At 40.9% G+C, this 20607-nt stretch overlaps 1 protein-coding gene across 1 annotated transcript in view; it reads right to left on the bottom strand.

The window, feature by feature from the left end:
- The window catches only part of ENTREP1 (endosomal transmembrane epsin interactor 1), a gene marked incomplete at both ends in the record, with an annotated part of 61843 nt that overhangs the window by 24345 nt on the left and 16891 nt on the right, over positions 1–20607 (bottom strand). The window lies entirely within an intron of this gene.

Here is a 20607-nt window from a genome sequence, read left to right as displayed (position 1 = left end):
GCAGTGTTGGTACTAAAGAAAAGGTGTGCAGTGATCTTCCATGTACTTGTATCCAAAGTCAAATATTACAAATATTACCCTAAATGATTAAGAATTGACAGAAATCAACCAAGAAGCCAGTATTTACTTAGGGCAAATTAGAGACTACAAAGGCTTTTCAACCTGAGAACTCTGATTATTGTCAAAATCAAACCTTAATGTAAATATAAAAGACTGGAGCTAATGATTATCAGTGTTAGAACCAAGCATCATTTCAGGTAGCTGATATGTCAGAATCGGCTGGCAAATGAGTTCACACGTGAACTCTACTACAGAAAGCTCATCCTTTATTGCTGGTATTCCAAGAAGCTTGAAAGTATCTCCCCAGACCCAGGTTATGAGTCAATATTTAGTATCACATGATGCCACTTTTCTTAAGAGGAATTCTTCCTTCCTCTCCAAGAGGAGCATATGAATTATAAATACCAAGTGACTCCAGGAATCCAGACCCTTGCTGGACTTGACTGAAGACTCTTTCCTGACCAATGAACAAGGCGACTCATTTTTCACTGAGGAATCTGGCTTCTGCTTCTCTCCTTTTTTGTTAATTTGTAAAAGGACTATGTGCCCTGCCATCAAATCTTGAGGAAAAAGCTGGAAGCGGCTACTGTGTTACTGTTTCCCAGGCTAGATTCTTCCAGGTCTGTAGTACTTGACTTGCACTGTGCCCCCTTGCAAGAGCCCCCTCTTGCACTGCCAAAGTTTTTTGGAAAATGAGAATGCATAATTGGCAAAAGACAGGACACGGTCTTCTAACATGGGCTTCTTTTATGCCCTGGCAGTAGCTACTCAAAGAGACCTAATACATCTGGAAACTTCACACCCAGCAACACAATTATTGTTACTATGGGGAAATCTTGAACTTCCCTTTAGAAATTTTTTTTAATGCAATATCAGGTGCCTTAAAAAGAAAACATGGTTATAATCCTTATGCCTACCAGCCTACCGCTAATCTTCATAACTGAAAATTAGCAGCATCAGATATAGAATGGGTGAGAGTCCATTATCCAACACTGGACCCCAAATCTCTCCATTAAAATCTTAAATTCAGCTAATCAAAAGACACCATTAAGAAATCAATATAGGATTTCCCTGGTGGTGCAGTGGTTAAGAATCTGCCTGCCAATGCAGAGGACACAGGTTCGAGCCCTGGTCCGGGAAGATCCCACACGCCGTGGAGCAACTAAGCCGTGCACCTCAACTACTGAGCCTGTGCTCTAGAGCCCACGTGCCATAACTACTGAAGCCCACGTGCTTAGAGCCTGTGCTCTGCAACAAGAGAAGCCACCACAACGAGAAGCCCGCGTGCTGCAACGAAGAGTAGCCCCCCACTCATGGCAACTAGAGAAAGCCCACGCACAGCAGCGAAGGCCCAACGCAGCCAAAAATAAAATAAATAAATAAATATATATATAAGCTTTTTTTTTTAAAAAAAAAGGGTAGTTGCCTGTTTTAGGGAGAAGGCGTGGAGCGAGGGGACTGACTGGGAAGAGATAAGGGAATTTTCTGGAGTGATAAAAATGTTCTATATCTTGTTTTGGATATTGGCTACATGGGTGTATCCAACTGCTAAAACTTAGCTAACTGAATACTTATGATCTTGGATTTATATAAATTATATTTAATATATATTTTTCAAATAAGGAAGAGAATCCTGAGTTCAGCTGCCAAGACAGGAGTGTGAGCTCATACAGTGAATATGATCTACTTCTAAAATGTCAGAACAAAAAAAAACAAGATGAGAGAAGGCCCCAGGGATTCACTGTATGGTGGGCTTGGCTTCTCTCCTACACTGGAGGGGCTGCTAATGAGAAGTTAAAGCCGCAGCACCAGAATGCTGCCCTGCAAACCCCAGAATGAGGACATGGGCCAAGGCACACAGGCTGTGTACAAAATAGCCATGCACTGTTCCCCAAATTTATCCCTAAATTTGGCTTTTTTATTACTATTATTAAAACTCTGGCCAAACATTGGCCAAATGATCATCTAATTACAGTAAGTCCCCTACATACAAATGAGGTCCGTTCGGAGAGCATGTTGGTAAGTCCGATTTGTTCATAAGTCCAGCAGAGTTAGCCTAGGTACCCAACTAACACAATCTGCTGTATGGTACTGTACTGTAATAGGTTTAAAATACTTTTCACACAAATAATATATAAAAAACCAACCAACACAAAAAATAACGAAAACTTTTTTTTTTTTTTTGCTGTACGCAGGCCTCTCACTGTTGTGGCCTCTCCCACTGTGGAGCACAGGCTCCGGACGCTCAGGCTCAGCGGCCATGGCTTACAGGCCCAGCCGCTCCATGGCATGTGGGATCTTCCCGGACCGGGGCATGAACCCGTGTCCCCTACATCGGCAGGCGGACTCTCAACCACTGCACCACCAGGGAAGCCCAAGAAAACATTTTTAATCTTACAGCACAGTATCTTGAAAAGTACAGTACAACAGCGGCATACAGGGGCTGGCATCAAGTGAACAGGCAAGAAGAGTTACTGACTGGAGGAGGGAGAGGAGGTGGGAGACGGTAGAGCTGAAGGATCGTCAGCAACAGGAGATGGAGGGCAAGCTGCCATTTCACTCATGCCTGAATGCATGTTCGCATCTTTGAAAGTTCTCAACTTGAAGGTTCATAGGTAGGGGACTTACCGTACTCTAGTGTAGACCACTGTGGTATATATCAGACATGGCAGATATTAGGATACCAAGCATATCTCTTTCAGAGGTTGGATCAGGCTCAACTGTACAAAATATTGGAGTTATAAGGGGTTCAGGATATACAGGGACCTTCAGAATGGACCCCTCTGGCTTTCACCTAGTTATAATGGTATAACATCCAGGACTCAAATATGCATCCGAACCATCACCAGATGGCATCCCCTTAAACAGAAGACAGTGAAAAATCAGCTACTAGTAAAGAACATCATAGTCACAAAGCCCACACAGCTATACCTGGAAAAGGGAAGAATTTCTCATATTTTCTTCTATTGTCATCATTCTTGCCTTTAAAAAAATCATTGCAGGTGATTTGAGTTTCTCTTTGTGGAAGACACCAGAATTTGGGATCAGACTTTCCCCTTGCTTGCTGTGATATCTTAGACAACCTCCATGAAACTCACTTTTCTCATCTGTTAAAAAGGTCTATTGTCCTACTGGGGGAAAATATTTGCAAATGATGCAACTGACAAGGGCTTAATTTCCAAAATAAACAAATAGCTCATACAACTCAACAATAACAACAAAATAACCCAGTTGAAAAATGGGCAGAAGACCTAAATTGACATTTCTTCAAAGAAGACATACAGATGGCCAACATACGCATGAAAAGATGCTCAACATTGCTAATTATTAGAGAAATGCAAATCAAAACTACAATGAGGTACCACCTCACACAGGTCAGAATGGCCATCATCAAAAAGTCTACAAACAATAAATGCTGGAGAGGGTGTGGAGAAAAGGAAATCCTCCTACATTGTCAGTGGGAATGTAAATTGGTGCAGCCACTATGGAAAACAGCATGGAGGTTCTTCAAAAAACTAAAAACAGAGTTGCCATATGATCCAGCGATGCCACTCCTGGGCATATTCTGGACAAAACTATAAATCAAAAAGATACACGCATCCCTATGTTCATAGCATCACTATTTACAATAGCCAAGACATGGAAGCAATCTAAATGTCCATGGACAGATGAGTGGATAAAGAAGATGCGGTACATATATACAATGGAATATTACTCAGCCATAAAGAAGAATGAAATAGTGCCATTTGCAGCAAAATGGATAACCTAGAGATTACCATAAGTCAGAAAGAGAAAGACAAATACCATATGATATCACTTATCTATAGAATCTAAAATATGACACAGGGCTTCCCTGGTGGCTCAGTGGTTAAGAATCCGTCTGCCAATGCAGGGGACACAGGTTTGAGCTCTGGTCCAGGAAGATCCCACATGCCGCGGAGCAACTAAGCCCACGCACCACAACTACTGAGCCTGCGCTCTAGAGCCCATAAGCCACGAATACTGAGCCCATGTGCCACAATTACTGAAGCCTGCATGCCTAGAGCCCGTGCTCCACAACAAGAGAAGCCACCACAATGAGAAGCCCACGCATCACAATGAAGAGTAGTCCCCACTCCCCACAACTAGGGAAAGCCTGCAGCAGCAACGAAGACCCAACGCAGTCAAAGATAAATAAATAAATTTATTTAAAAAAATAAAATAAAGTGAAATAAAATATGACACAAATGAACTTACCTACGAAACAGAAACAGGCTCACAGACATAGAGAACAGAATTGTGGTTGCCAAGGGGGAGCGAGCGGGAGGGAGAGATGGATTGGGAATTTGAGATTAGCAGATGTAAACTCAGTATTATACACAGAATGGATAAACAAGGCCCTACTGTAGAGCACAGGGAACTATATTCAATATCCTATGATAAACCATAATGGAAAAGAATATGAAAAAGAATGTGTATATATGTATAACTGAATCATTTTGCTGTACAGCAGAAATTAACACAACATTGTAAATCAACTATACTTCAAAATAGGTTAAAAAAAAAAAGTCTATCATCCTAGGTACCTCCCAAGATTAATGAGAGACTCACACAAAATGATGTATATGAAAATCTTCTGTATCCCACAAAATGCTAGGCAACCAGTTTTACTATTACTAATAATGGGCATTTCCTCTTTAGGGGAGCAGCTTTTTATTATAAAACGAATTTCACTCGGTCTGATACCAGCACCTTGTATCTTACACTTGTGATGCACCTGAATTTGTGGCAGATGGAAAGGATATATACAAACTGTAAGAATGATCTGTAGGTATACTGTTTCCAAAACTTTTCCATAGTTCTGAGACCTGCTTTAGGAACTCACTTCACCACGCTGACCATTGTCACGTGTGTGGGGTGTCTCCTGTTGGCCCCTCCAGATCCTCTCTCTACTCTTCACTCCATCCCCTCCTCCCAGGGAGACTGACCCGCGGACTGTATCACTGGGGCTCCTTTGCCCTCTGGTGGCTGGTTTGGTTCAGCCAATGGGGAGGCCTGGCAGAAGATCCAAGGGAGGGAGGAGAGTGAGGCTGGGGTGTTTTTCTCCTGGTTCCCTCTCTGCAGCCTCAGGATGGCTGTGTCCCTCATGGAAAGCCACAGGTCCTCTCAAGGTCTCAAGGGGTCTCTCTGTACATGATCCCGACTTCCAGATTCTGACCACTGTTCTCCCATCAGGACTAGGGATGGTAACAGCTTCACTGTCCCCAACACCCTGCACAGACCTTTGTGAACAGGCCCTTAATTAACTGCTTGTCAAGTTACAGTTTTATTGTCATCTATGTTTTACCAAGACCTTGACTAATAACAACTTCTCTATAAAATTTTTCCTTACATTTAACCTAATTTTTTTCTGCTCTTTAAGCTTAGCTCCTATTGTTCTCACTTCAAATTCAACATTACTTGTTCAATGAAGTGAACCCCATGGGTTACAGTCCCTGAATTCTACTGAAGCCAATTCATCACTGGGTTTTACCATCAAGAAAAAGAAAAGCCCAGAGTTGATGGAGAGATGTCTTCCTAGAACTTGTACTTTAGACATGAAAGACAGTGGGACTCAGAAAGTAGAGAGCTTGCCTCACTGCAGCCTGTGGCTTTTAAGGGTAAAATGCAAAATCCAGGATCCAAAGAGCTGGTCCTCTCACAAGGACAGGCAACATGAGTTAAGCCTTTTATGTTTTTGGTTTTATTGTTACTAACTTGAATCATGAATATCTTCTGATACTTATATACCTGGTAACTTGACACAAAAGGTATGTTTTTCAATTGAGTATTTGGAATTCACCTTGACACTGATCTCTTGCAACTGTGCCCCGAGTTCATTCCAGGTCTCAATTAAGTGACCCAATAAAACAATGTCTGGGGAACCTGAAGCTATCCAAGAAGAAGCATCACCTTCAGTTTGCCCATTCCTACCTGCTAAGAAAGTTCCTCATAATCTCCATCACATAACATCATTAAATAATTATGCCTATCACAGCTTGGTATTGATGAGTGTCTTTTTTGATACAAGATTTCATTCTCTAAATAGACTGACCTTTCCCTGCTGCTTAAGGACTTTCACTTTGCTTTTTACTTCCCTACTGCTCCAAGCTCAAGATGCATCTGAAAAGTCAACTATGTATGTTTAAATAAACAGTTCCAGTAATTGTGTGAAGGTAGAGTAGCTTAAAAATGAATGAGTTTAGTGAATTGAGCTTAAGCATTTAGTTCTACTAATTCCTGAAAACCCATTAAAATGGCAATAAAGGAAATATTTTAAATGCAGAAATCCATAAGGACAGAGAGAACAGAAAAATGGCAGTACAATTTTAGAAGTTAGAAAACCAGTTGGCAAGCATAAATGGACTCAGTGGTCCTGAGAAAACTCAATCTCCTACAACAGCAATGAGGAAAGCCAAAACAGCAGAATTTATTCCTCAGAATCTCCAAATGTTCAGAAACGGGTGGCAGCAGATACCTCTGGATATGAAAGTGAGGCTAGAAAAGGACTGATTGTGAGTCTAAGAAACAATTAGAAAATGGCAAAACCACTATGGGGAACTATTGGCAGTTTCTAATAAAGTTAAATATCTACCACCCTATGACCCAGCAATTCATTTTTAGGTATATACATTAGTGTATATGCCTAGAAAAAGACATCTACAAGAATGTTCATAGCGACTGGTTCACAATAGCCAAAAACTAGAAACAATCCAAACGTCTAAGAATAGGAGAACAGATGAACAAATTGCAGTACACTCATAAATGAAATAAAACCCACTGCTATGGTTTGAATGTTTGTGTCCCCCAAAATTCGTAAATTGAAATCCTAATCCCAAAGCGATGGTATAGGAGCTGGGGCCTTTGGGAGGTAATTAGGTCATGAGGGCAGAGTCAGTGGGCAAGCATAAATTGACTCAGTGGTCCTGAGAAAACTGAATCCTACAATAGCAAGGAGGAAAGCCAAAACAACAGAATTTATTCCTCATGAATGAGATTAGTGAACTTGTGTATGTGTGTGTATTTTTTTCTATTTAAATACCAAAAGCTTGCCAAATTCTTTCCTTTAGAAACTTCTCAAAAACTTTTAATTCAAAAAATACTACTACTGCCTCAGAATCCTTTTCTTTCACACTTTCTTTCTTCTTTTTTTTTTTTTTTTTTTTTTTTTTGCGGTACGCGGGCCTCTCACTGTTGTGGTTTCTCCCGTTGCGGAGCACAGGCTCCGGATGCGCAGGCTCAGCGGCCATGGCTCACGGGCCCAGCCGCTCCGCGGCATGTGGGATCCTCCCAGACCGGGGCACGAACCCGTATCCCCTGCATCGGCAGGCGGACTCTCAACCACTGCGCCACCAGGGAGGCCCTCTTTCTTCTTTTAATTTCCCAAGAAAATATCACTGCTACCCATTTAGTCACTATGCCTTTTCTCCCCCACAGGCACTCTTTGGATACTGCTCAAAAATAAACGAAAAACAGAATACACTTTTCTCCAGTGGGGCACCAAAACATAGGTGGTCTTAAATATTACTGAATGAATGAATCAATCAATCAATCAATGAACAAATGAAAGAAAATTGATTCTTATTATAAACACTACATGGAGGTATCATACATCCTTACTAATATTCTGCAACATATACAGACAGGCCCTGAAAGGCAAACACCAGATTAACTCTCACTGCTTGCATGAAAATGGCTACTGCTACTGCTCCTGGTGGGAACTCACCACTTCCTGGGGCATGAAGATGGGACTTCTGTCCCATCCCTTTGTAGGAAGGAGTGGGGGTGGTGGGTGAGTGGGTGGAAGAACAAAGCACCCAGTCCTTAGAATTCAGGTTACATTTTCCCATTGAAACAAGAACATTGTGTGATCTGGCTGGGAACGTGACCAACATTCTAACATATATGTTCTCAGAGACAAGAAGTCCAAGCTCCAAACCACTGATCAGTCACCGGTTAATAAGACGAATGTCATAGGACCCATGACAATGAACATAACCACTTATTTGACTCTTAACATTTACAATTTTAATTCAGTTTGGAGAAGCATGTTAATACAAAGGTGTAGAATCCTGAGCAAAGTTATCTGAATACAACACCAAGGACACCAGGGAAAAAAATCGAAGACAAGACACCAAACTAAAACCTTCCTGAACTAGTTTAGCAAAATGAATCTTCTGATAGACCGCTCAGCACCATGGCAACCAACAAAACATAGTAAATCACAGCGACTCACAAAGCCCAGCCTCCTGCTGCTCTAAAGCCGTTTAGGGAGCTCACACATGCGCTGACTTGGTTTGCCAGGGCGCCTTTAATCCTCAGATCCCAAGGGAACCTGCTCCTGGGCTTCACTCCCTTGACATCTTTTAAACTTCTTCCAGAAGCTTGGCAGATATATTACCAACGTCCAGACTGGTTCTCCCTGCCAACAAGCCAAACACAGGCCCGTGGCTGTGAACAGAACCAGCTGTCTCTCTTTTCTCTCAGAGATGTTTAAGTGTCAGATTTACTCATGTTATGGCTATCCCAGATTTTCTTTTTATAAAATATTTAAAGTGTAATAACAATTATTTTGAATTCCTTTTTCAACAGTAGTGAAGGGCTTCTTCCTCTCCCCACCAGAGTGAGACACACATTTTCACTAGTTTGGGACACAGCTTCAAGGTGAGCTAAAAGCACTTATAACTGAGAGGTGCAAATTCCTGAGGAAAATATACAAATCTCAGGGTATTTTCAAGGCTCCAGCTTGTGAGAGGAAATTCTGCCTTACCTGGGGTCCTCCCTGCCCTGTTCTCTTGCAGATCCCCCATCCCCCAGGGCGGCCTTTCAGCACATTGCACCCCTCATTTCTCAGGAAAGTGACTCTTCTCATGACCCAGGCAATCAGGAGTAGCAGAGAAGGGGGCGTCCTCATCATGTGTCTGGCTCCATAATTCCCTGGTACAACTTAGGCAGCTCTGCAACTCTAAATTAATACATTCTCATCAGGAATGTGGCAGAGGACCAGGAGGAAAATATCCTAATGAGAGTCTCAAGAGAAATAATCAGAGGATGACATGACACAGGGGATGTACTCTTCGAACAAGCTGAAAGGGTCAGGAACGTGGTCTGCTCTGCCCCTGGGGAATAAGGTGGCAGAAGTCAATTTGGATTTGAAGATAAGAAAGGCAGCAGAAAGTTTTAAGCAAAATTGCAGATCTATGATTCTTAAGACTTCACGTTCCTTCTAAGTTATTCTTCTCTTTCATCTGTGCATCGCTACTCTTCGTTCTTTCCCTGCTTCTAGCCCCTTCTCCACTGCTCTTAGTTTCTCAAGGTTTGGCAAATTAGAGAGTCAGATCTTATGACTTCCCAACAATGAAGAACGAGGCTCTTGAGAAACTATCCAGAGCCAACAGTCCTCAAAGACAGCTGCCATCAAGTCCTTCCCTCTGTACTTTACAGGCTGTTCCTCACGTCAAGAGGTGAAGACTAATACATACAATGGAATATTATCCAGCCTTAAAAAGGAAGTACTGACACATGCTACAGCACGAATGAACCTTGAAAACAGTATGCTAAGTAAAATAAGCCAGATACAAAGGACACATATTGTATGACTGCAATTATATGAGGTCCCTAGAGTCATCAAATTCATAGAGACAAAAGCAGAATGGTAATTACCAGGGGAGAATGGGGAGTTATGGTTGAATGGGTGCAGAGTTTCTGTTGGGGATGATGAAACAGTTTTGGAAATGGATAGTAGTGATGGTGGCACAGCGTTGTGAATGTACTTAATGTCATTGAACTGTATACATTTAAATGTTAAAATTGTAAAATTTAAAATATGGGGCTTCCCTGGTGGTGCAGTGGTTGAGAGTCCACCTGCCGATGCAGGGGACATGGGTTCATGCCCCGGTCAGGGAAGATCCCACATGCCGCGGAGCGGCTGGGCCTGTGAGCCATGGCCACTGAGCCTGCGCGTCCGGAGCCTGTGCTCCGCAATGGGAGAGGCCACAACAGTGAGAGGCCCGCGTACTGCAAAAAAAAAAAAAAAAAAAAAAAAAACCTTAAATATGTAGATTTTACTCACAAAAGAAAAAAAAAAAGAGGAAAAGAGGTAGAGTCCAATTTCCAATTCCCCTCCCCTTGATTCTAAGGTGGTCTTGGGAACTTGTTTGACTAAGAGAATGTAGCAGGAGTGACATTCTAGTACATCCAGGCTAGACGGTAAGATGACGCCTGGGCCACCTGGGCCTTTTGGAACACTCATTACAGACAGTCCCTCTCAGAACCCAGCCTCCATGCTGGGTGGCTGTTACAGGAGGAGGTCACATGTCCATGCCCTAGTTAACAGCCCTTGCTGGGCTCCCAGCCGTGTTTTTTATATATATGTCCTGAAATATTGAAGGAGGAAATGTGAAGGCTGGGATTTATGTGAAAACAACACAGTGGTAAGGGAGAAGAGAAATGGATGGTTAGGGGTGTAGGGGAGACAAGCTTGAACATGTGTAGCTGGGCAATGAGTACAAGGTGGGGGGTTGCTGTGTTTCTCTCACATTAAGAGTATATTTGAAATTTCCCATATCAAAGGAAGAGGAGGAGGAGGAGAGGAAGGAGGAAGAAAAGGAGGAGAAGGGAAGGAGATGCGGGGGGAGAGAAGATAAAGAAACCAACTGGACTCATCTCTTCACAAAGTCAATTCCTGGAAAAAGAAAAAAAAAAGTGGCAGGAAGAGTATTCTAGAATACAGAAGACTAAAGAGACAGAACAGTCAAATAAAATGACTGAACCTTGACTGGGTCCTGGATTTTGAAGAACAGAACAGGGTCACATAGGAGTATTCACTTTTGAATGATCCGTCAAGCTGTACACATATACATACACAAATATGCACAAATCATACTTCAGTTGAAAAGCTTTTTGATGAATAAAAAATTATATAACATTTTGGAATAATTGGGAAAGTTTAAATATGGGCTGAATATTAGATGACACTAGGAAATTACAAATAATTTTCTTACTTATGATAATGTTATTACAGTGAGGTAGAAGAATGTCTTATTTTTAGGAGATGCCTCCTAGAGCATACAGGGGTGAAGTACCATGAAGTCTGAAACTTTGAAATACTTCAATGTAAAATATTTATATATAAACATAGCAAGTAAGGCAAAACATTAAAAGCTATTGAATCTAAGTGGAAGGTATATGAGAATTCATTATTTACTCAACTTTTCTGTAAGTTTGAGAATTTTCATAATAAAACATTAAAAAAATATTGAAGAGGCTTTTGCAGGTGCAAAAGTAACAAGAAGCAGAAGCATGTGCCCACCAGCTATTACTAATGAACTTCTTTATAAAAGAGCTGAGTTATGTGCCTGGGGATACAGGGGTCCTGGTGGAATAGTCCCTCCAAGTCAAGTCTTCTTTTTGGTATAACAGAGTCATCTACTTCTCTCAAGCACACCTTAAAATAAAGCCTATCCATCACGAAGGCCCGCTCACCTGCACAGAGCTCCCAGCAACCCTCCCACCCCTTAACAGACAAGCCTGCTGTGGAAACAGACCCACAAGAGCAAGGGTAGTGATTAAGAACATGGACTCTAGATAGAAACCACCTGAAATTGCAACCCAACTCTGTCACTTCTAGCTGTGTGACCTTGGGCAAATTACTTAACCTATCTGTGCCTTGGTTTCCTCAGAATGAGGATACTAATAACATCTTATAGGATTAGTGGGTGCATCTTACTTATGTGTTTACTATTGTTTACTATTACTATTGTTTACTATTATTTACTATTACTATTCTTATTATAAATTATTACAAACATTAAAAATATTACCAACCTAGTTCTTCAGTCACAACTAGAATTTATGAATAATCAAGGAACAACAGACATTCAAAAATCTAACAGCACCAAACAAGAAGGACCAAGATGTCAACCAGAACTACTGACCCCCATGGAGGAAACACTGATTACTCAGAAAATAGAAAAGAAAAAGACAAAGAAATAAAAAGTATAAGACTTTGAAAAGTTAAGAAACAAAGATGATCAATTCAAGAGGTCCAACATCTAACTATGAGATGTTCTAGAAAAATAGAGCAGAGCAAATGGAGGGAAGGAAATAATCAAAGAAACAGCAAAGAAAATTGCTTGGTGTTGAAGAAAGACACATGTCTTCAAATTTTAAAAAACTCAAATACTCAACGGAAAAAAAGTCAAAAAGTATGAAGGAAACAAGACCCACACCTAAATATACCTTCATGTAATTTCAGAAGACTGTCAGAAAAATTATCTGAAACTTGGAAATGGGCAAAAGAGATTACTGGGTATTCCATTTACTTATTTAGTTATTTGATTGGCTATTTTATAACTCTGTAGAGGCAGAGTTTAAGTTGCAGATTTTTTTTTCAGTAAAGATGGAAATAAATTCTGTCCAATGGAACAGAAAACCTCAAAAGTTACTGTTTATGGCTCTGCTGGACATCAACCAGTTTTGTATCTATCCCAGTAATCGCCTCCTAACATCACCTATAAATACTTAGCTCCTCAAATGTTCTTTGAACCAGTTTTCCCTCATTACTGACACATGTTCATTTTATATTTACCTAAGAGTCATGATTTTATCTTTTTGAAAATTAAAACTTTATCAATACGAAGATAAAGAAAAGATCCTAAAAGCTTCCAGATAGAAAGAAAGGGGCTGCCCACTAAGGAACAAGAATCAGGTCAGCATTAGTGACAGAAGTCATCAAGCACTGCCTTCAAATTTTGGAAGGAAAATCATTTTGAACCCAAAATTCTATATGTAGCCAAACTATCATTCAAGTGGGAGGGCAAAACAAAGACACATCAAGACATTCAAACCCTTAGAGAGCTCGTTTCCCTCACATTCTTCATGAAAACTTTTATTTGAGAATATTCTCTGGCAAAATGAAAAAGGTATTCAAGAAAAAAGAATGCATGAGGCTTGAGATCTAAGAAACAATGGCTCTAATCCAAGAATACCAAGAAAAGAAATATTTAGATGACATCTGTATAGGAGACCTAGAAAACAATTAAGTCCAAACTGGAATAGGAAGTTAATAGTCTTAGAAATGTCCAAAGGAGAAAGTGAAACAACTAGCAAAAAGTATGATTAAGAAGCTAGATAGGGCTTCCCTGGTGGTGCAGTGGTTGAGAGCCCGCCTGCCGATGCAGGGGACACTGGTTCGTGCCCCGGTCTGGAAAGATCCCACATGCCGCTGAGCAGCTAGGCCTGTGAGCCATGGCCGCTGAGCCTGCGCGTCCGGAGCACCGCAACGGGAGAGGCCACAACAGTGAGAGGCCCACGTACCGCAAAAAAAAAAAAAAAGAAGCTAGATAAGTAAAACTCACACTTAGAGTCAGCTGATTTTCAACAAGGGTTCCAAGATAATTCAATAAGGAAAAAACAGGCTCTTCAACAAGTGGTGCTGGGACAACTGGATATCCACCTGCAAAAGAATGAACTCGAACCACTGACACACTGTATGCAAAAATTAACTCAAAATAGATTATAGACCTAAGTATAAGCTAAAACAATCAAACTCCTAGAAGAAAATATAGGAGTAAATCTCCATGACCTTAGATTAGACCAGCCTTCTTAGATATGACAGAACAGCAACAAAAGAACTTCATGAAAATTAAGAACTTTTGTGCTTCAAACGACACCATAGAAAAAGTTGAAAGACAATCCATAGAATGAGAGAAAATATTTGCACATCATATATCTGATAAGGGACTTGAAAAGGGAAATTGGATAATTTCGTTAGTTGTGATAATGTTACTATGGTGAGGTATGGTGAGGCAAAGGATCTGAATAGACATTTCTCCAAAGAAGACATGCAAATGACCAGTAAACACATGAAAATTCTCAACATCAAATCAAAAACACAATGAGATACCACTTCACACCCATAAAGATGGCTATAATTAAAAATAAAATAATAAGTATTGGCAAAGATTCAGAGAAATTGGAACCCGCATACACTGCTGATGGGAATGTAAAATGACAGTTGCTTTGGGAAACTGTTCTTCAAAATGTTAAACTTGGAGTTACTATATGACTCAGCAATTCCACCCCAAGGCATATAGCCAAGAGAAATGAAAACATGTCCACAAAAAAACTAATGTTCACAGCACCATTATTCATAGTAGACAGAAAGTGGGAATGTCTATCAACTGATAAATAGATAAACTGTGGTATATCCATCAATGGAATAGTATTCAACAATAAAAAGGGGGGAAAGTACTGATACATGCTACAATATGATGAACCTTAAAAATATTGTGCTAAAAAAATGCTAAGTGAAAGAAGCCAGTTACAAAGGATCACATATTATATGATTCTGTTTGTTTGAAATACCCAGAATACACAAATTTATAGAGACAGACAGTGCATTAGTGGTTTCCTAGGGTGGGAATATTGAGAGGAAATGAGGAGTGACTTCTAACGGGTACAGGGTTTCTTTCTGGGGTGATGTGAAAATGTTCCACAATTGATGGTGGTGATGTTTGTGCATATCTGTGAACATGCCATTGAACTGTACAGTTTAAATGTGTGAATGTTGTGGTATGCCAATTACATCTCCATAAAGCTGTTTAAAAATACAAGAAGAAGCTACATGATCTCTGGGATTAGGCACCTTTTTTGCCAACAAGAAAAAAAAGAGTCATTTAGAAACTCTAAGAAAAACGTCACTCTATATATCAGTCATGGTCCAAAGCTGAAGCAAACTAAAATATGACATGATGCTAAGCAAATGATAGAGAATAAAAAAGAATAATAGATTTGACTTGGCTGCTTGAAACTGTTCTCTCTCCAGATCCAATCATTCTTCCTGGTGCTACAGAAAATAATGCAGCTGATCCTTTGAACAAGCAGGACTCATGGGCGTCAGCAGAAAACCCACTTTGCTTCCACCCTCACCCGGGCGATGTTCACGCCCACTTTGTAGGGCTGAACCCTTAGATGAAATCTGAGGCTGGGCCCATGACTCCTCTGGTCAACATCAGATACAAAAAGTCCTCCAGTAACTTCAAGTCGCAAAAAGTCCCATTTTGGTAATTAAAATGTCCAGACCTGTGTCCCAGTCAAAACTTGAAACTGCATTTAAATTTCGGCTTCTTTCCTTCTCATCAGGCTCCTTCTTGTAGGCAGCAAACACGTCGGCAGTAGGAAAGGCAGTGAAAAGATATAATCTCCTCTATTTCCTTGCTTTATGTGTCCACTTCTCCTGAGCCTGCCGGCCACAGCTCTGCCATTCTGGAGAGGAGGGAGCAAGGAGGAGGCCAGGCCAAGTGCATAAACAAGGTGGGGGGCAGGAAGAGTTCCCTTGATTGTTCACAACCGGCCTTGGCAAGTGTTTACAGGAGACTCTCCTGAATGAGGCTTCCATTGGCTCCTCTGAGATACCCATTTTTGAACCTGCAGTTCCCTTAATGTGGGCATCTGTCAGGGCAGGCCCGGCCTCTCTCTCCTCTGGTCCCCTCACTCCTCTAAGGGGCTCCCTGGGGCAGGATATAAGCTCACCCCAGGCCTACTCTCTCTTACAGAGCCCACCCATCTGGTCAGCTGGAAGTACACTTCTTGGGCTTGGTCTGTGAAAGTACAATTATTTCCCAACTGCAGTCTTTAACTCTCAGGTCACAAGGACTCCAGCCAGCCCTTTAAATTCCCCAGGCAGGAGTCTGACACCAGTCCAGTCAACCACTGTGAGACCTGTCTCAGGTTCTCCAGTGCTTATCTTTAAGCACCGCTCCCCTCCCCCATGCAGGGGTGGAACTTAAAATGCCGCAGCAATTCAGTAACTTTCTCCAAACATTTGTCTCTTTAACCCCTAATCCTTTTACAGGCTGGGGGATGGAGATCAGCTAAGGGCTGCAAAGCTGGTTTCACCCAGAAGCTTTACAAGTCCTGCTTAGATAGTCTAACACACACTGGAACATGGGAGCTGTTGGCATGGGTTGTATTTTGGCTTCAGGTGAATCTGGAAAGCAAGAATCCAATTCTAACCTCCTATTTCAATCACATTCATATAATGAAAATACTATAAATGCTATTATCGGTTTTCACTCTTTTAGAAACAATTTACAGACAAAATCTGAATGGTATGACATAGTTTAAGAGTAAAATGTTAACGTTAAATCACTGCCCATATAAAGGAAATGAATGGTGTTACCATCAACAGGAGGTAAAAGGGGGAAAGAAGAAGAGCTAACTGCTAATTTCTTCATCTTATAAAAGAGAGAATCAATAGGCGGACTGTTACTAAAAGCATGACCTTATGCAGATCGTTATGTGAACAGGGTTTCCTATGTAAGACACGGTGAAAGTATTTGTCTCTCCAATTGAAAATGCCCTGTATTTCCTGTGATATTTATTGGAATCACTCTATAAGGTACTGTATTATGTGTGTAATTATAACAGTTATTTTTATTTGAGATGGGAGAGTTTTTAAGCTTTGTAATTACTGCATAATAAATTTTGTTAGAACAAAAAAAAAGAGAGAGAATCAAAAGATACTGTCCAAAGTTAATGAATTAAGAAACAGGACTTTATAATATTATTTAAAATTATAAAGCCATCAATAGGAGAAATAAAAATTATTTTCAAATAAAAATAACTTCAATAGGAGAGAATGTGTCACCCATGCCTCCCTTTTAGTGAGATGGAGACAACTGCCAGGGGCACTAAAAGCAGAGAGAAATTAAAATGGTTAATTTGGGGGAGTGTGGTGAGGCTTGGATGCTGGGAAAAATGCACAGAGGTCTAATTATTACTTTCAATAAGAGTAAGAAGGCTAATGAGCTCCCCCTTTTTTAAATAAAAAAGATTCTTTTCCTCTTAAAAGGCACTTAGTAAATTATAAAATGTCACAATGTCACAGTGGTATGTTTGAAATATATATATATGGTGTCTATGTATGTGTGTGTATATATCCTATATACACATGTTTGATACATATACATATACTGTGTCATGTATGTATATCATATATAAATAAATATAGATATAGAAATAAATAGGGAAAAGTCTCAGAGAGGTGATTTATTTATTATGCCCTAAACTATACATCTAATTATGGAACCCCAATCAGATCCAGGTCTGACTCAAATCTACACTCCATCAACATGCAGAATACCTGCTAATAATACACAATGTCCCTTTATAAATTATTCTTTTCTGTTCACTAAAGAGCTCTACAAGGCAACCCTTTGTATCCTCGTTGAGAAGTGACAGCTTGTCAGACCCAATTCCACCACCACCACCCCCGACAACTGCCCCCACCAGCTCATCTACCTAACACTTTCCACCCAAGTCAAGCACAAACCATAAATCAATCTAACTTGAGCACCCACTGGATTTCTTGTTCTTCAACTGAGTTACCATAAATGAGCAAATGTTTACAATGAATCTCTTTGAACTAGTTTTAAAAAAATTCTTGTAAAAGCAACATTCACAGAAGAAAAAAAATCATGGTCCCACAGCAGTCGGAGTTCCCGATTATGTTATGAACAACAGAAACCAACTCAGACTAAATAAGCAGGCTATCGGGTAGTTCATAGAATCCACAGGAACCAGGCTCAGAAATCTGGGAAGGAGCCAAGGGAAGCTGGGTGCTGGGACCTCTACCAAGGTCATGCCACAGGAAAGCCAGGTCACTGGATGCCAGCCTTGGACACAGGTTGCCTCTTTTGCCTAATGAATTCTAAGCTGCCCCAGCTATTCTGCATCAAGGGCTCCAGCTTCCAAGTCCTGGGCCGGAGCTTCAGTGTGGGGGAGGTCACGGCTCACACCCTGGCTGCCGGCATTCAGGAGTGTAGGCATTCAGGAGTGTAAGCGTCTAGCCTCAGAAGCTTCCAGCCAGAGACAGGATCCTGCCTCTCATCAGGACACAGAAGAGCAGATAAACAAATGCCCCAGAAAGAGTTCAGATATGTAGGTACTGGCAGCCAGAACCCAAACAAAATAGGGAAACTAAAACATCCTCCACTTCACACAACACATGTCCTCTCCAGACATAAAGTGGAAAGTCAGTCTCCTTCCTTCCCATTCCCACTGTACTCTACAGAGGTGCCTACTGTAAACAGTTTCTTGTATATCTTTTCAAGAATTTTTCATGTAACTACAAACACACGTATGATCCCCCAGATGTTTTTAAAAAACACAAGGGGTACCATACACATTATTCCGCAACTTTTCACACGACATCTATTTTAAGATGCTCTCTGATTCAAAATGGTCTTCTCCCGTGCCCCAAATCATTCACAGTCCATGTAGTTGTCTCACAGTCATATTCAGAAATTGATCACTATGGCCTGTTGGGCTCAGAATGCAGGATGGTCAGAAGGCCCTTCAGCAACCCAGACACACACATACTACAGTATGTCTGAAATACACTTCCAAAAACTTCAGCACAGACAGTGTGATATCATGTACATATGGACTGGTCCAAGCTACACCCTCAGGACGATTAAGAATTCAAATTCCAGGATACTCAGCATTTATGAAAAAAGCCATACTCCAGAAGCTGCTGCTTTTATCTTTATCTCCCAAAAACAGCCAAGCAGCTTTGCTAAATTAGCAGAGTGAAAATGGAAATAAGTTGTCCGATTGATGAAATTATTTGTCTGCTTAATTAGCATAATGGATGTTAAGAATGGGTCCTCCAATCCAAAAAAAAAAATGGTTCTGACGAACCTAAGGGCAGGACAAGAATAAAGAAGCAGACGTAGAGAATAGACTTGAGGACACAGGGAGGGGGAAGGGTAAGCTGTGACGAAGTGAGAGAGTGGCATGGACATACATACACTACCAAATGTAAAATAGATAGCTAGTGGGAAGCAGCAGCATAGCACAGGGAGATCAGCTCGGTGCTTTGTGACCACCTAGATGGGTGGGAGGGAGACTCAAGAAGGAGGGGATATGGGGATATATGTATACATACAGCTGATTCACTTTGCTATACAGCAGAAACTAACACAACATTGTAAAGCAATTATACTCCAATAACGATGTTAAAAAAAAAAAAGAATGGGTCCTCCATGAAATTTATGATGAGAACTAAAACCAACATAATTTCCAGTCCCTGTGCTAATTCTGGGACTGGCCATACTCTTCTGACCCTATAATAAACAATACTGAGAACAAGCAAAGATAACTTAGCTACTTGCTCCAAGAAATACTTGCTTCTCAAAGGTAAGATTGTGAACCAACTAAAATAGTTATCAAAACTAACAACTTACTCATCAAATTTGCTTCAAGGCCCTCCCCTCCATTTGCCCACCAATCCAAAGCTATTATCTCATAGGTTCTGCCCAAGTCCAGTCAATTCCCTATCTTGCAAGACTCACCTTAAAATCACCCAGCCGGGGTCCTAAAACTCTATAAATATCCTCTCTTAGACTCACTCCTTCTGAGAACTGCCAGTAAGGTGTTCTCCCTTACTTCAGCAGGTCCAATAAACTTAGCTTTGCTTGATCAACGGGATTTCAGGGAATCAACAGTGGTATTCAAGACAAGGGGATGCAACAAATACTACATGTAAAAAAAACCCTCACTTCATACCTCCAGAAATCAAGAGATTTCCCTGAGATCATCCAATAATTAGTGGTAACATGTCAGCATTAAAATGCAGGTTTCTTGAACTCTCAAACCAGGGAGCTCATTCCAAATGACTGACAACCATGAAATATTCCTGGAAGAACCAGACTGCACAAGCCAGAGCTTCAGAGTTCCTCTTATAAATGTACAGATTCCTAATCTGTGCCTAGGTATTCTGCTCCCTCCTGTTCTTTTATCATCAGGAATGAAAGGGCCACCATCTGTCCCACGGCATAACCCACCTATAAGAATTTTCTGACTATCTGGTGAGACTAGTTCCTCAATCTCTTTTGACAAAGTGTCTGGACATTTCATGACCCTCCCTTTGAGGCACAATAAGATGGAAAGAACCTGGATCCCCAGATGGAGCAGGACCATCTTACCAGCCTATAGCCTACTTGAACTGTTAGCTGAGGGGTAATAAGATATCTGTGTATCATACTGATGCCATTTTTTAGTCTCTTTGGGGAATGAGGGAGGCTTTACCCTAAATACTATAATCTCGAAGTTAGAAGAGAAACTGATGGATCATTTTCTAAAAGCAGCCAATTCATCTACCTCCTCTGTTCTTAGTCTAGGGTTCAAATCAACAGGACCTGCAGTTGAGAATAAACCACATACGTGACCCAAGAACCTCACCAGGGAAGAACCTTCATTCTTTGTGCTAAAGGATAAAGCTGTCTTTTATCAGCTTGAAGGTCATATTCATCCCCTCTGTTCCAAACTGACAAGAAAAATAAAAATAACTATAGCTCAAATTACCACTTCATAAGCAACCAAAACTGTAGGCAGAATGCCTGGCTGGGCTTTCACAGTGGCAATTCTTACCAAATGTACCACCAAAGGAAAACATCTTGTTACCGAGGCTGTTGCCCCAGAATCAGACCCCTGCCCCTCCCTCAAATAGAAACCAATGAGTCT

This window comes from Hyperoodon ampullatus, assembly GCF_949752795.1.
Source record: "Hyperoodon ampullatus genome assembly, chromosome: 6".
NCBI lineage: Eukaryota > Metazoa > Chordata > Mammalia > Artiodactyla > Ziphiidae > Hyperoodon > Hyperoodon ampullatus.
The sequence above is the reverse complement of the archived record's forward strand: the minus strand, read 5'-3'. Positions and strand labels throughout refer to the sequence as shown.